The sequence below is a fragment of the Vulpes vulpes genome, chromosome 4 (genome assembly GCF_048418805.1).
Source record: "Vulpes vulpes isolate BD-2025 chromosome 4, VulVul3, whole genome shotgun sequence".
Taxonomy (NCBI): Eukaryota; Metazoa; Chordata; class Mammalia; order Carnivora; family Canidae; genus Vulpes; species Vulpes vulpes.
In genome coordinates, this window is record NC_132783.1 from 40818929 (window position 1) to 40835217 (window position 16289).

Below are 16289 nucleotides of genomic sequence, written 5' to 3' on the forward strand. Positions count from 1 at the left end.
TAACTTAGTCAAGTAGGACGGATATATATATATATATATATATATATATATATATATAGTCATTATTTTCTACACTCCAGGAGATGTAAGGAAGAATTCTTTTTTTTAAAAAAGATTTTATTTATTTATTCATGAGAGACACAGAGAGAGAGAGAGAGCCACACACACAGGCAGAGGGAGAAGCAGGCTCCATGCAGGGAGCCTGACGTGGGACTCAATTCTGGGTCTCCAGGATCACCTGGGCCGAAGGTGGCGTTAAACCACTGAGCCACCCGGGCTGCCACCTGGGCTGCTCTGTAAGGAAGAATTCGATGAAAAAAAACCTTTAAAATCAAGTAACCTAAAACACAGTCTCATCTCTGACAACAGAATCAATCAACTATAGGAAATCAAGCTGTTATCCTAATGCCAAGGTTACAATAATAGGATGAAAAAGTAAAACTAAACACTATTCGTTGTTACTCTTTTAGGGTTTAATGAAGTATACATTTTAATATGTATGTAAAAATTTTTCATTTTTTCTCATTAGGGATATCGTAATTCAGAATAGCCAAGTGTTTACATTTTTAGGTACTTGCACAAAACTTACCCAGCCCTGGAGGATGAGAGAAGACTATTCTTTAAACTAGACTCCTCAATGTGTACAGCCTTTTTTCTTGATCTTAACTATGAATACATGCTTTCACACTTTCTTCTGCAGCCTCCCAGGTGTTGGCTGTTTTATCTCCTAACCACACATACAACTGATCTTGGAAGGGAGGTGGGGCCCTTCTTGTTCCATATCACCACTTCTAAGCCATCGTTGTTCCTTATTCCCTACAAAAATACCTGTTCTCAAGTATCTGGCTGGTTGTTCTTGTCTAAACCATTCTTCTTGCTATAAGTCTTAACTCAAATCTCCATCTAGACAATTCTTCCACACCTTGACTTTAAACTTATGAACAAAATAAGTTCAAAAATTCTGACAAACTGCATTTCCTCATCCCACTCATTCTCCCCATGATGGTAAGACACTATTCCTACCTTCTTTCTCCTTAAGCCTCCAACAGACTATCCTTTCTTACTATTCTCAGCTATTGATCTTTCTTATATCACAGAGGGAAAAAGAAACAATTAGGAGAGAACTTCCACAAACTTCCATTACCTCATTTACCCACTTTTATCTGTACTCCTTCATATTCTACTCTCTCTCCAATTATAAAGTCAAACTCTCTGGGGTCCCATCCAAGGCCAACTTCTCCACTTAGTTACTAGATCCCACCTCCTCTCACTCTAAGCAATCGCTTCTGAAATTCTATCTCTTGTCTCATCACCACTTTTTTCACACTCTCAACTGACGTATTACTATCACCATTCAAACATCCTTAGAACATTTCCCATTAAAAATCATTCTTCCCTAGATTTCATATGTTGTTCCAACTATCACTTGACTTTGATCATTTTTTTAAAGATTTTATTTATTTATTTATTCATGAAAGACACAGAGGGAGAGAGAGAGAGGCTGAGACATAGGCAGAGGGAGAAGCAGGCTCCATGCCGGGAGCCTGATGCGGGACTCGGTCCCGGGACTCCAGGATCACACCCTGGGCCAAAGGCAGGCACCAAACCGCTGAGTCACCCAGGGATCCCCTTTGATCATTTTTAAAACAACACTTCTGGAAAGTACGGTCCAAACTTGCAAACTCCACTTCCCACATCCTCTTGAGGCTCTCCCAGTTAGAGTTGCCCTTCCCCAGCCAACCACATTGCCAAATCTAATAATCAATCTCTTCTTGCTCAACTCTCCACAGTAGTATTTGATATGGAGAATCACTCCATCTTACTCAAAACATCATCTTCACATGACTTCTGTGATGCCACAACCCCTGATTTTCTTCCTACATAACTCATCACTCTGTTGGCCTCCTTTGCTGTATCTTCTTCTGTGTCTACACTCCATAAGTGGGTGTCCCTGAGGACTCTGTCCTTCTAGCCATGTTTATTCCTCACTTGCCATTTGCACAGTAATGACAATTTATTCCAATAAATTTGGAATGACTTCCAAATTTTTACCAGCAGTCCACATCTCTACCCCACACACCTTACATTTTTATCCAATTCTACATCTCTACCTGATTTATAAGTGTCTTATACTTCACAAGCACATGACAGAATTCTTGATCCCACTCACCTGAGGCTGACCACCAGGACTTTTGAATGACATCAGAAGAAAAAAAATATTTTTGTTTTTATCCCAGTTTCAGTAGAAGCAGTTCAGATTTGGAGTAGACGGAAACTTGGATCTAATCAGAATATAATTTGTTTTAAAGATTTATTTATTTATCTATGAGAGACACACACAGAGAAAGAGGGAGAGAGAGGGAGAGAGAGAGACAGGCAGAGGGAGAAGCAGGCTCCATGCAGGGAGCCCGACATGGGACTCCATCCCAGGTCTCCAGGATCAGGCCCTGGGCTGAAGGCTGCGCTAAACCGCTGAGCCACCCAAGCTGCCCCAGAATGTGATTTTTCTAAACAGTTACAAAGAAACAAAAGAGGGGCAAGGCAGTTGACGATAGCATAAAAGGCATTGTAGATATCATTGAGTCTACTCCTTTCTTTTAAAGTTTTCATAATGTTTATAACAGAACTGCAGAAACAAACTAGAATGATCGAGAAGAAAAATAAATGGTCATTTAAAGTCCTTTTTCTTCTTTGTTATTAGTCAAAATATTAGGGCATATAATACCAAAAATATACTTGGAGCATTTCTGATTTCTTAAGTATTATTTCTATTGATGATTAAGGATGATAGAAAACATTGAATGATCATTGTTTGCCAGGCACTTTTTAAAGTACTCTATATAGATTTTCTTACTTGAAATGTACGGTCATCTAATATTCGATAAAGGAGGAAAGACTATCCATTGGAAGAAAGACAGTCTCTTCAATAAATAGTGCTGGGAAAATTGGACATCCACATGCAGAAGAATGAAAGTAGACTACTCTCTTGCACCATACACAAAGATAAACTCAAAATGGATGAAAGATCTAAATGTGAGACAAGATTCCATCAAAATCCTAGAGGAGAACACGGCAACACCCTTTTTGAACTTGGCCACAGTAACTTCTTGCAAGATACATCCACGAAGACAAAAGAAACAAAAGCAAAAATGAACTATTGGGACTTCATCAAGATAAGCTTTTGCACAGCAGAGGATACAGTCAGCAAAACTAAAAGACAACCTACAGGATGGGAGAAGACATTTGCAAATGATGTATCAGATAAAGGGCTAGTTTCCAAAATCTAAAGAACTTCTTAAACTCAACACCAAAGAAACAAACAATCCAATCATGAAATGGGCAAAAGACATGAACAGAAATTTCACAGAGGAAGACATAGACATGGCCAACATGCACATGAGAAAATGCTCTGCATCACTTGCCATCAGGGAAATACAAATCAAAACCACAATGAGATACCACCTCACACCAGTGAGAATGGGGAAAATTAACAAGGCAGGAAACTACAAATGTTGGAGAGGATGCGGAGAAAAGGGAGCCCTCTTACACTGTTGGTGGGAATGTGAACTGGTGCAGCCACTCTGGAAAACTGTGTGGAGGTTCTTCAAAGAGTTAAAAATAGACCTGCCCTATGACCCAGCAATTGCACTGCTGGGGATTTACCCGAAAGATACAGATGCAATGAAACACCGGGACACCTGCACCCCAATGTTTATAGCAGCAATGTCCACAATAGCCAAACTGTGGAAGGAGCCTCGGTGTCCATCGAAAGATGAATGGATAAAGAAGCTATGGTCTATGTATAGAATGGAATATTCCTCAGCCATTAGAAACAACAAATACCCAGTACATTTCAGGGTCCACTTCTGGGTTCTCTATTCTGTTCCATTGATCTATGTGTCTGTTTTTGTGCCAGTACCACACTGTCTTGATGACCACAGCTTTGTAGTACAACCTGAAATCTGGCATTGTGATGCCCCCAGATATGGTTTTCTTTTTTAAAATTCCCCTGGCTATTCGGGGTCTTTTCTGATTCCACACAAATCTTAAAATAATTTGTTCTAACTCTCTGAAGAAAGTCCATGGTATTTTGATAGGGATTGCATTAAACGTGTAAATTGCCCTGGGTAACATTGACATTTTCACAATATTAATTCTGCCAATCCATGAGCATGGAATATTTTTGCATCTCTTTGTGTCTTCCTCAATTTCTTTCAGAAGTGTTCTATAGTTTTTAGGGTACAGATCCTTTACCTCTTTGGTGAGGTTTATTCCTAGGTATCGTAGGCTTTTGGGTGCAATTGTAAATGGGATTGACTCCTTAATTTCTCTTTCTTCAGTCTCATTGTTAGTGTATAGAAATGCCACTGATTTCTGGGCATTGATTTTGTATCCTGCCACGCTACCAAATTGCTGTATGAGTTCTAGCAATCTTGGGTGGAGGCTTTTGGGTTTTCTATGTAGAGTATCATGTCATCGGCGAAGAGGGAGAGTTTGACTTCTTCTTTGCCAATTTGAACGCCTTTAATGTCTTTTGTTGTCTGATTGCTGAGGCTAGGACTTCCAGTAGTATGTTGAATAGCAGTGGTGAGAGTGGACATCCCTGTCTTGTTCCTGATCTTAGGGGAAAGGCTCCCAGTGCTTCCCCATTGAGAATGATATTTGCTGTGGGCTTTTCGTAGATGGCTTTTAAGATGTCGAGGAATGTTCCCTCTATCCCTACACTCTGAAGAGTTTTGATCAGGAATGGATGCTGTATTTTGTCAAATGCTTTCTCTGCATCTAATGAGAGGATCATATGGTTCTTGGTTTTTCTCTTGCTGATATGATGAATCACATTGATTGTTTTACGAGTGTTGAACCAGCCTTGTGTCCCGGGGATAAATCCTACTTGGTCATGGTGAATAATTTTCTTAATGTGTTGTTGGATCCTATTGGCTAGTATCTTGTTGAGAATTTTTGCATCCATGTTCATCAGGGATATTGGTCTGTAATTCTCCTTTTTGGTGGGGTCTTTCTCTGGTTTTGGAATTAAGGTGATGCTGGCCTCATAGAACAAATTTGGAAGTACTCCATCTCTTTCTATCTTTCCAAACAGCTTTAGTAGAATAGGTATGGTTTCTTCTTTAAACGTTTGATAGAATTCCCCTGGGAAGCCATCTGGCCCTGGACTCTTGTGTCTTGGGAGGTTTTTGATGACTGCTTCAATTTCCTCCCTGGTTACTCACCTGTTCAGGTTTTCTATTTCTTCCTGTTCCAGTATTGGTAGTTTGTGGCTTTCCAGGAATGCGTCCCTTTCTTCTAGATTGCCTAGTCTATTGGCGTACAGCTGTTCATAATATGTTTTTAAAATCGTTTGTATTTCCTTGGTGTTGGTAGTGATCTCTCCTTTCTCATTCATGATTTTATTAATTTGAGTCTTCTCTCTCTTCTTTTAATAAGGCTGGTTAATGGTTTATCTATCTTATTAATTCTTTCAAAGAACCAACTCCTGATTCTGTTGATCTGTTCCACAGTTCTTCTGGTCTCGATTTCGTTGAATTCTGCTCGAATCTTTATTAACTCTCTTCTTCTGCTTAGTGTAGGATCTATTTGCTGTTTTCTCTCTAGATCCTTTATGTGTAAGGTGAGTTTTTGTATTTGAGTTCTTTCCAGTTTTTGAATGGATCCTTGTATTGCGATGTATTTCCCCCTTAGGACTGCTTTTGCTGCATCCTAAATATTTTGAACGGTTGTATCTTCATTCTCATTAGTTTCCATGAATCTTTTTAATTCTTCCTTAATTTCCTGGTTGACCCTTTCATCTTTTAGCAGGATGGTACTTAACCTCCATGTGTTGGAGGTCCTTCCAAACTTCTTGTTGTAATTTAGTTCTAATTTCAAGGCATTATGGTCTGAGAATATGCAGGGGACGATCCCAATCTTTTGGTATCGGTTCAGACCCGATTTGTGACCCAGTATGTGGTCTATTCTGGTGAAAGTTCCATGTGCACTTGAGAAGAATGTCTATTCAGCTGAGTTTGGATGTAAAGTTCTGTAGCTATCTGTGAAATCCATCTGGTCCAGTGTATCATTTAAAGCTCTCGTTTCTTTGGAGATGTTGTGCTTAGAAGACCTATCTAGTATAGAAAGAGCTAGATTGAAGTCACCAAGTATAAGTGTATTATTATCTAAGTACTTCTTCACTTTGGTTATTAATTGATTTAAATATTTGGGAGCTCCCACATTCGGGGCATATATATTGAGGATTGTTAAGTCCTCTTGTTGGATATTTGAATTGTAAATGGTTCTCCAACCTTTTATTTTCAGGCTGTAGGTGTCCTTTTGCCTAAAATGAGTCTCTTGTAGACAGCAAATAGATGGGTCCTGCTTTTTTATCCAGTCCTAAACCCTGCACCTTTTGATGGGGTCATTAAGCCCGTTCACGTTCAGAGTTACTCTTGAAAGATATGAGTTTAGTGTCATCATGATATCTATTCAGTCCTTGTTTTTGTGGATTGTTCCACTGAACTTCTTCTTAAAGAGGAATTTTAAGAGTCCCCCTTAAAATTTCTTGCAGAGCTGGTTTGGAGGTCACATATTCTTTCAGTTCCTGCCTGTCTTGGAAGCTCTTTACCTCTCCTTCCATTTTGTATGAGAGCCTTGCTGGATAAAGTATTCTTGGTTGCATGTTCTTTTCATTTAGGACCCTGAATATATCCTGCCAGCCCTTTCTGGCCTGCCAGGTCTCTGTGGAGAGGTCTGCTGCTACCCTAATATTCCTCCCCATAAAAGTCAGGGATTTCTTGTGTCTTGCTGCTTTAAGGATCTTCTCTTTATCTTTGGAATTTGCAAGCATAACTATTAAATGTCGAGGTGTTGAACGGTTTTTATTTATCCTAGGGGGGGGGGATCTCTCTATTTCCTGGATCTGAATGCCTGTTTCCCTTCCCAGATTAGGAAAGTTTCCAGCTATGGTTTGTTCAAATACATATTCTGGCCCTCTGTCCCTTTTGGCGCCCTCGGGAACCCCAATTAAACATAGGTTCTTCTTCCTCAGGCTGTCGTTTATTTCCCTTAATCTATCTTCATGGTCTTTTAATTGTTTGTCTCTTTTTTCCTCAGTTTCCCTCTTTGCCATCAACTTGTCTTCTATGTCACTCACTTGTTCTTCCACGTCGTTAACCCTCGTCGTTAGGACTTCTAGTTTGGATTGCATCTCATTCAATTGATTTTTAATTTCTGTCTGATTGGATCTAAATTCTGCAGTCATGAAGTCTCTTGAGTCTTTTATGCTTTTTCCTAGAGCCACCAGTAGCTGTATAATAGGGCTTCTGAATTGGCTTTCTGACATTGAATTGTAATCCAGATTTTGTAACTCTGTGGGAGAGAGGGCTGTTTCTGATTCTTTCTTTTGAGGTGAGGTTTTCCTTCTAGTCATTTTGCTTAGTGCAGAGTGGCCAAAAACAAGTTGTGTTTGGAAAAGGAGAAAAAGAAAGAAGGAAAGAAAAAAGAAAAAAGGAAGAAAAAAAGAGAAAAAGAAAAAGAAGGAAAAAAGGGGGTGGGGGAAGCAAACAAATCAAAAAGCAAAAAACAACAACAACAACAACAACAACAAAACACGATGGAGTATCTTCTGATTCTGTATACTTTAAGTCCCTTGACTTCCCATGGAACTGGTCCGTCTAGCTGGTCTTCTGGGGGAGGGGCCTGTTGTGCTGATCTTCAGGTGTTAGCACTTGGGGGAGCTGCTCTGCCCCCTGCCTGGTGCAGGGCTCAGTGGGGGTTGTTTACCCCGTGAGGCCCCGGGAGGAACAACCCCAGTGGCGGGGGCAGCTCTGGAGCCCTGGAGTCAGCTCCCGCAGTAACTCCAGAGCTCTCGGTCTGCAGGGCTTGGGGGCTCCGGGGCGGGGCCACTGATCTGCTCAGTTCCAGGCAGGAGCGTCCTCGCTGTCCTGGGCCCTCCCGGCCTCTGCCTGTCCCGGGGGAGGCCGGATCCTGGGCTGTGTCCCGGCGCCCTGTGTTCCGGGGCCTGCGCTGTTGGATTCGCGCTCCCGCCCCGCAGCCCCCTCCGCGGAGCCGCCGCCCGAGCCCCTCCGAGCTGCTCCGGGTCCCGCCGTGGGCTCTGCACCCCTTTAGGGAGCTCGGTGCACTCTCCCGGGGCGCAGGTGCCTGTTAGTGTCCCAGGGAGCCCGAGGGCATCCCCGCCCTCCTGGGTCCTGCTCTAACTCCCTGCAGGCCCCTTTCCGCCGGGAAGGTTGGTGCAGCTCCTGCTCCTCCGGGACGGGGCTCTCCTGTCCTGGGGACACTCGCCCCGGCCTCAGCCCGGCTCCTCGCGGGGCCCCTCCTCCTTGGAGGCCTTTTGTTTCTTTATTTCTTTTTCCCCGTCTTCCTACCTTGATAGAAGCCCGAACTCTTCTCACTGGAGCATTCCAGCTGTTCTCTCTTTAAATCTCAGGCCGAATTCGTAGATTTTCAGGATAATTTGAAGGTTATTGAGGTAATTTGGTGGGGACAGGTGATTTGGGGATCCTACTCTTCTGCCATCTTGCCCCTCCTCCCTGTAATTTATATATTTTTTTTATATTTTTTGTGTTTGTTTCAAGTTTTTATTAAATTCAAGTTAGCTGACATAAAATGTAATATTAGTTTCAGGAGTAGAATTTAGTGATTCATCACTCACATATAATACCCATTGCTCTAATTATTCTAATATGATGAAAATCAGTAACTTGTTGTCAATGTATGTTATTGATTTTTATCTTTATTAGAATAATTAGAACTGTTCAGAACCTGTTTAGTCATTTTCCCTGTGTTAATCCCTGGTCATTTCTCCAAGTATTTGCGGTCCCTTTCATTCATTGGAGAAACAGAGATTTAAAAAGCTGTAGATTTTGTCAATGTGAATTTTTACATACATCATGGCTTCTCATAGCCAAGGAAGTAGGTTTTGTATCATCACATCTTCCATGGATTTACAAGCCTTCAAACTATCCCCTTCCCTGCCATCAAAAGATAAGTGGAGGTATGATGGTGCTCCCCAGGATCACTCCCAGGCCCATTAGGTGAACGTTTCATATCAGTCATACACAGTCATACTTCTTACAGAAAATTACCTGAGAATTCCAGAAATCTAGCAAGTCACACATTAACAAGGTAAGATTAAGGAAGAGTCCAGACAGGGCCTGGATGGTTCAGTTGGTTAAGCATCTGCCTTCAGGTCAGGTCATGAACCCAGGGCCCTGCATCAGGCTCCCCATTCAGTTGATAGTCTGCTTCTCCCTCTGCCCCTCCCTCTGCTCATTCTCTCTCTCTCTCTCTCTCTCTCTCTTTCTCTCAAATAAATAAAATCTTTAAAAAAAAAAAAAAAGAAAGAAAGAAAAAGAGGGGGCACCTGGGTGGCTCAGTGGTTGAGCAAATGCCTTCGGCTCAGTTCATGGTCCTGAGATCCTGATATGGAATCCCACATCAGGCTCCCCATGGCGAGCTTGTCTCTCACTCTACTATGTCACTGCCTCTCTCTCTCTCATGAATAAATAAATGACTCTTTAGTCCAAACACTTGCATATTAAATAAATTAGAAATATTCTCTAAAGCTCATTTTTCTCACCTATAAAATGGATCCCCATTTTATAATAATACAATAGTACCTGCTACCTTAGTCATTTAGGGGCATTGTAACAAAGATACCTAGACTGGGTGGCTTAAAAAACAAATATTTTTTTTCTCATAGTTCTGGAGGTTGCTAAGTCCAATATCATGATGTCAACAGATTCTGTGTCTGGTGAGGGCACTTTTCCTGGTTCACAGATGGCCATCTTCTCACTGTATCCTCACATGGTGAAGAAGTAAAAGAACACTCTAGAGTCTCTTTTGCAGGGGCAATAATCTCATTCATTAGGGCTCTACCCTCATGACCTAATCACCTCCCCAAATCCCCACCTCCTAATTCAATCACATTGGGGGTTAGGCACTGAGCATGAATTTTGCAGGGACATAAACCTTTACTCCATTTAACTTTATAAAGTTTTGAGATTTTGACAGTGCCTTGTACAGATCAGGTGTTAAATATACGTTGAATGACTGACTCAAATAAGATATTACTATTTAAAACATTTTGGGATCACTGGGTGGCTCAGTGGTTTAGTGACTGCCTTCCGCCCAGGGCATGACCCTGGAGTCCTGGGATCGAGTCCCACCTTGGGCTGCTGCATGGAGCCTGCTTCTCCCTCTGCCTGTGTCTCTGCCTCTCTCTGTGTGTGTCCCTCATGAATAAAATCTTTTATTTTTTAATTTTTTTAAATATAAAAAAATAAAACATTTTGCACACAATGTGGGCCATGATAAGCACTCAAAACATGATAGAAGGAATAACAGCAATAATAGTAATGTCAGTACTTATGATAGTTGCAGGGTACTATTAATGTTTATGAATGTTAATATTGATATATTTAATTTTGGATTGCTTGATAACCTTATCAAGAATAACACGAATTATGCCTCTATCAGGTTTCTACACTGTTGATGTGATATATGCTTTTCCTGTTCAGCTCTTCACCCATCCTTGACTATAGATTTTATCAAAACAAACTTTATACTATATTATTCTTCTAGTTTCCCCTTCTCTCTGAGCCTACCCTAAAAGTCCTAACATCCTGTGAAGGGTCAGGTCTATGATGTTATTGAATAGGTAACTACTTCAAGATAGGACATAAGTAATATTAAGATATGACCTGAACAGCTATCTCAATAAAGAAACAGGATAAATTTTACAAAGTAATTATCTGTGGGATCAAATGGACTTGAGTTTGAATTCTGACTCTGTTTTTCATTGAATTCTTGGAAAATTATTTGATCTCTCTGAATTCCAACTTCCTCTCTTATGAAATGGAGACAAAAGCCTTTACTGTTAGCTTTTTGTGAAGATTAAATGAAATAAAATGTGAATTAATATCAGTGGTATGTTGGTGATGTTTAAGAAATGGCCTTTTAGAGAAGCATTATATGGTTTCATTCATTTGGAGAATACAAAAAATAGTAAAAGGGAATAAAGGGGAAAGGAGAGAAAATGAGTGGGAAATATCAGTGAGGGTGACAGAACATGACAGACACTTAACACTAGGAAACGAACAAGGGGTGGTGGAGGGGAGGTGGGCGGGGAGTTGGGGTGATTGGGTGACGGGCACTGAGGGGGGCACTTGATGGAAGGAGCACTGGGTGTTATGCTATATGCTGGCAAATTGAACTCCAATAAAAAATATACAAAAAGAAAAAGAAAGAAGGAAAGAAAGAAAGATAGAAAGAAAGAAAGAAAAAAGAAAGAAAGAAAGAAAGAAAGAAGAAAGAAAGAAAGAAGAAAGAAAGAAGGAAGAAAGAAGAGAAAAATAAAAAGGAAATGAAAAAGAAAAAGAAAGGAAAAGAAAAAGAAAAATGAAAAAGAAGAAAAAGAAAAAGAAAAAAAAGGAAAAGGAAAAGGAAAAGAAAGAGAAAGAGAGAAAAAGAAAAAGAGAAAAAGAAAAAGAAAAAGAAAAAGAAAAAAAGAAAAAGAAAAAGAAAGAAAAAGAGGGAGCCCGCGCGCCGCCACAGCGGGTGGGCCAGGCCCGGGCAGGCCGAGGCGGACGCGAGCGGGGTCGGACCAAGATGGCGGTGCAGGCGGGGCAGGCGGGGCAGGCGGGGCAGGCGGGGCAGGCGGGGCAGGCGGGGCACCTCGAGTCGGACGCCTTCCTGGTGTGCCTCAACCACGCGCTGAGCACGGAGAAGGAGGAGGTGACGGGGCTGTGCATCGGGGAGTTGAATGATGACACGAGTGACTCCAAATTCACATAGACCGGAACTGAAATACGCACAGTTGCTGAAAAGGTTGACACCGTCAGAATTGTTCACATTCATTCTGTCATCATCTTGCGACGTTCTGATAAGACGAAGGATCGAGTGGAAATTTCTCCAGAGCAGCTGTCTGCGGCCTCAACGGAGGCAGAGAGGTTGGCTGAACTAACAGGTCGCCCCATGAGAGTTGTGGGCTGGGATCATTCCCATCCTCATATAACTGTTTGGCCTTCACATTTGATGTTCGCACACAAGCCATGTACCAGAGGATGGATCAAGGCTTTGTAGGACTTATTTTTTCCTGTTTCATAGAAGATAAAAACACAAAGACTGGCCGGGTACTCTACACTTGCTTTCAATCCATACAAGCCCAAAAGAGCTCAGAGTATGAGAGGATTGAAATCCCAATCCACATTGTACCTCACGTAACCATTGGGAAAGTATGCCTTGAATCCGCAGTTGAGCTGCCCAAGATCCTGTGTCAAGAGGAGCAGGATGCATATAGGAGGATCCACAGCTTCACACATCTGGACTCCGTAACCAAGATCCACAATGGCTCCGTGTTTACCAAGAATCTGTGCAGTCAAATGTTAGCCGTCAGCGGGCCTCTCCTGCAGTGGTTGGAGGACAGACTGGAGCAAAACCAGCAGCACTTACAGGAATTGCAACAAGAAAAGGAAGAGCTTATGCAAGAACTCTCTTCTCTAGAATAAAGTCGGAGACCAATGTGGAAAAATGAAAATATCCAGGTATAAAATCAATTGAGCTCAATCAATTTTGAAGAACCTGGAGGACTCACATTACCTGACCTCAAGACTCACTCTAAAGCTACAGTAATCCAGACAGTGTGCTATATGCTTTTGGCAAAGGTGTAAAAGCAATTCAATGGGTAAGAATAGACAGTCTTTTCAACAAATTATGCTGGAGCAATTGACACCCATAGGCAAAACAATGAACTTTGACCTAAACTGCACACCTTAGACAGAAAGTAACTCAAAGCAGATCATAGACTTAGATTTAAGATGTAAAACTATAAAACTTTTAGGGAAAAAAATCATTGAAGAAACATCAGGATCTTGGGGCTAGGCAACAAGCCTTCACTATAAAAGCACAGGCCTAAAAGGGAAATGATATACTGGACTTCATCAAAATGAAAAACTTTTGCTGTGTAAAAAAAAAAAAATCAAGAGGATGAAATTTTTGACAGAACTTATTTGCAAACCATATATCTGATCAAACTTGACTATATAAAGTCAACAGTAAAAAACCCATCCAATCGAAGATGAGCAAAAGACACGAATAGACATTTCACTAAAGAGGATGTATGGATGGCAAGTAAGCATGTGAAGAGATGTTGAACTTGAGTAGTCATCAGGGAATGCAAATAAAAACCACAATTAATTATGATTACATGCTTATCAGAATGGCTAAAGAAAAAATAGCAAAAATACCAGATGCTGTCGAGTGTACAAACTGGATCTCTCATACCTTACTTATAGGAATGTTAAATGGTACAGCTACTCTACAAAAGAGTTTGGGAATTTCTAATAAAGTCAAACATATTTGTATCATACACCCCAGCGATTACACTCCTGGATATTTATCCCAAAATAATGAGAAGCTATGATGGCACAAAAATTTGTACACGAATATTCTTAGCAACTTTCTTTGTAATAGTTAAAAACTGGAAATAACCCAGATGTCCTGCAATCGAGTGAGTGATCAAACATCTGTACCGTGGAGTCCTACTCTGCAATGAGGAGAAAAGACAACTTTGATTCACACAACTTGGGTGGACCTCAAGGGTATCATGATGAATGAAAGGGCCAGTCTCAACAGGTCCCATACTCCATGGTTGCATTCTTGAAATGACAGGATTATAGAAATAAAGAATAATGATTGCCAGGGATAGGGACTGGACGTGGTGTGGGATATGTGCGACTATAAAGGGATAACAGGGAGTTCCTTTGTGCTGATGGAACAGTTCTGAATCTTGATTATGGTGTTGATCACATTACCTGGGCTGAAACTCCGTAGACCTACACACACCCACAGATGAATGCATATTTTTAAAAACCCAAAATGTGACCAATAAAGAATCCTATCTACAAATAATGAAAAATATTGAAAATTTTAATTTATCCTACCTCTGAATAGTAATGTGGAATATATAAATTGGAAATAGTTTACATTGTAGAGCAATATCTATTCCAGCATGTTTTGGTTTTGGTTTTTGTAACTGAACATCTAACAAAAGGCTTTCTTGGTAACTTATCAGTGTATCACTAAAAATATTATTTAGAGAAGAACTTTATAGTATACTACATTATGCAAAAAGAAGAATGTTTTGGGGCACCTGGGTGGCTCAGTTGGTTAAACATCTGCCTTAGGCTCAGGTCACGATCTCCAGGTCCTGGGATCAAGCCCTGTCGCCATGGGCTCCCTGCTCAGTGGGGAGCCTGCTTCTCCCTCTGCCCTTCCCCCTGCTCACCTACACTCTCTCTCACACACGCTCTGTCTCCCTCTCAAATAAATAAAGAAAATCTTTTTTTAAAGGTAGAATTTTTCAATTTCCTCAGTGGGGATATTAAATTTTAATATTGGGTAACCTAAATATTTGTTATTTGTTAAATATTGTTCATTGTGTTCATAAGTATCTATTCTACCACCAGACCCTTAGAATGCAATTTCTGATTTTTTTCTTTTTTAATAAAAATTCTAATGTCATTTCTAGTATATGGTACCAGAAAGTAATAGGAAAAGCTCATAATATTAAATAATCCTAAAAAGAGATGGACTTCAAAAGTAATTTTATATTGAGTCTTTCATAAAAGGCCAAATACAATCAAATAATCAGAGTATAGAAGTAGTAAGAATCGTTACCATGATATCTACGCTTCTAACAAATTTTTAAGTGTACAATACAGTATTGTTAACTACAGGCACAATATTCTCCAGCATATCTCTTGTTCATCTTGCATAACTGAAATTCTGTGGTATTAATTAATAATTCTCCATTTCCCCTTGCCCCTAGCCACTGACACCCACCATTCCACTCTCTGATTCTGTAAGTTTGACTACTTCAGATACCTCATATAAGTGGAATCATGCAGTATTTGTCATATTTGTCTGGTTTGCTTCATTTAGCATAATATATTCCAAGTTTATGCATGCAGTTGCATATTGCAAAATTTCTCCTTTTTCAAACCTGAATAATATTCCAATGTATGTATATACCATGTATATACCATATTTTCTTTACCCATTCATCCACCAGTGGACATTTAGGCTTTTCCATATCTTGGCTAATGTGAATAGTGCTGCAAAAAACATAGAGGTGCTCTTATCTCTTTAAGATCCTAATTTCAATTATTTGGAATAAATATGAGAATTGGGATTGTCAGATCATATAGTTGTTCTATTTTTAATTTTTTGAGGGATCACTCTACTGCTTTCCATAGCAGCCACACCATTTTGCATTCCCACCAGCAGTGTATAAAGATTTCAATTTCTCCACATCCTCCCCAACACCTGCTGTCTTTTGGTTTGTTTGTTTTTGTTAACAGCAATCCTAGCAGGTGTGAGATGATATCTCATGGTTTTATTTTGTATTTTCCCTAATATTGGTGACATCAAGCATCTTTTCACATACATGTTGGCCATTTGTATGCCTTCTTTAGAGAAATGTCTATTCAAGTCTTTAGTTCCTTTAATTAGTTCTTTTACTATTGAGCTATAGGAGTTCCTTACATTTTAGAAATTAATCCCTTATCAGATACAAAGTTTATTAATATTTTCTATCAATCCATAGGTTGTCTTTTCATTCTGTTGATGGTGTCCTTTGCTGTACAAAAGCTTTCTAGTGGGAAATTACTTCAACATAATAAAAAAATATTTATGAAAAGCGTAAAGCTAACATCATATTCGATGGTGAAAAATTGAAAGGTTTTCTTCTAACTAGGAACAAGGTAAGATGCTTACTCTCTATTTGACATAGTACTGAAAGTTCTAGCCAGAGAAACTAGGCAAGAAAAAGAAATTTAGAAACACCCCAATCAGAAAAGTAAAATTGTCCCTGTTTTCAGATAACATGATCTTGTACATAGAAAACACTAAAGACTTCATTAAAAAAAAAACTATTAGAACAAATAAACTCAGTAAATTTACAGAACACAAAAATCAACATGCAACAATCAATTGTGTTTCTATACACCGACAATGAACTATCCAAAGAGGAAATTAGGAAAACAATTCCATTTACAATAGCCCAAAAGGAATAAAATACTCCAGAAGAAACTTAACTAAAGAGATAGATGATTTACACACTGAAACCCACAAAACATTAATGAAAGAAATTGAAGACACAAATGGAAAAACTTCCAGGCTCATGGATTGGAAGAACGTAATATTGTTATCCAGGGGGATGGGTGGCTCAGCAGTTTAGCATCTGCCTTCGGCCTAGGGCCTGATCCTGGAGTCCTCGG

General features: G+C 40.0%; 1 pseudogene; it reads left to right on the forward strand.

The window, feature by feature from the left end:
• The first annotated feature begins 11619 nt into the window (after positions 1 to 11619).
• Positions 11620 to 12655, forward strand: LOC112908355 (lys-63-specific deubiquitinase BRCC36 pseudogene; annotated as a pseudogene).
• Positions 12656 to 16289: the final 3634 nt, after the last annotated feature.